Source organism: Lissotriton helveticus, chromosome 1_2 (assembly GCF_964261635.1).
Source record: "Lissotriton helveticus chromosome 1_2, aLisHel1.1, whole genome shotgun sequence".
NCBI lineage: Eukaryota > Metazoa > Chordata > Amphibia > Caudata > Salamandridae > Lissotriton > Lissotriton helveticus.
Window position 1 is genome coordinate 314,599,987 of NC_136058.1, and position 1,382 is coordinate 314,601,368.

A 1,382-nucleotide genomic window follows, 5' to 3' on the forward strand; every position below is an offset into this window, starting at 1 on the left:
TTGTGCCCAGGGGCACTTCGCGGTTTACTGGCTCCATCCTCCTCCCTTCATGGCTCATCTGGCGGTGGAGGACGGATATATGAGGCCCGCCCAACCATCGGGTTATTTATATGCCCCGGCCCGAGTCTTAGACCGGGACCCTACAACGGTGGACTGTACTGTGCAGGCTTGGAAGCGTATTGCCGCTAATATGGGAGTCCAGTTCTTATACTCTCCATGCATGCCCCTGGCGCATGATCCCAGGTTAAGTGTCCCCTGTGAAGAAATTGGTCGTAAAATGCTTGTGAAGTATGCGCTCCGTACATGGGGAGATCTATATCTCCAAGGGAGATTTCGCTCATCGGCGCAATTCTTTGGGGAACATATCCCCTCTATAATGGATACGTTCCTATATACTCGGCTGCGTCAGAATGTCAGGGCGGTCACGCCTGATTTCCCTGATGAGCCGGACACTATGGCACCCCTCCATGCCCTCTTACAAACGGACTCCCCTAAACATGTAGTGTCCATGCTGTACAAACATGCTCAGGCCGCCCCATCTCCCCCGTCGCTAAGAGCGCGAACAGACTGGGACGGGAATTTGGCAGCACCGTTGACGGACGAGCAATGGGAAGAAAGCTGCTTGCATACCAACGCAGTGTCAGGCAATGCACGTCTCAGACTGGTTCTTTTCAAATTCTTGCACCGACTGTACTATACGCCCGCCAAACTGTTCCGGTTTGGACTCCAGGACGATGACAGATGTTTGCGATGCAGAAGTGAGGGGGCGGACTTTCTCCACTTGGCCTGGTTGTGCCCTGCCGTAGCGACCTACTGGGACGAGATATTTAAGGCATTGTCTGATATGATTGGGGTAGACACAGAACCGTGCCCTAGGGTTGCCCTACTAGGCCAGTCGAATCCAGTGATTAAAACACATAGGAAATTTTTTGCACTGGGCCTCCTTTTAGCTAAACGGCACGTGGCATGCCGCTGGGGCAGAGGTCGTGCGCCCAAATTCAAGGTGTGGTTGACCACGATGTCTACTTGGCAAGAACACCTACACACATATGCCGAACTTCTGCCACAACAGTCCCGTCCTAAAGACCTCTGGGGTCCCCTCACTGCGTATCTTCTGCGCATGCAGGCTGATGATGGGTCGGAGGCAGGGAGTTACAGAGAAATAGGGTAAGCTAGACCTTCCCCCTTCTTTAGGTCAGGACTGGGCTCCCGGCGGGCGGGAACTGACGGACTCCTCCCCCCTCCTCCCCCACCTCCCTCCCCCCCCCTGTGCAACATCTAACCTCCTGGCAGCGTGCACGATCACCCCCCCTAGGGGGAGGGCTTGAGCTTATACATTGATCGAGCCATCGCAGGGGATTGGATTGCGGGTCCCATAGGCC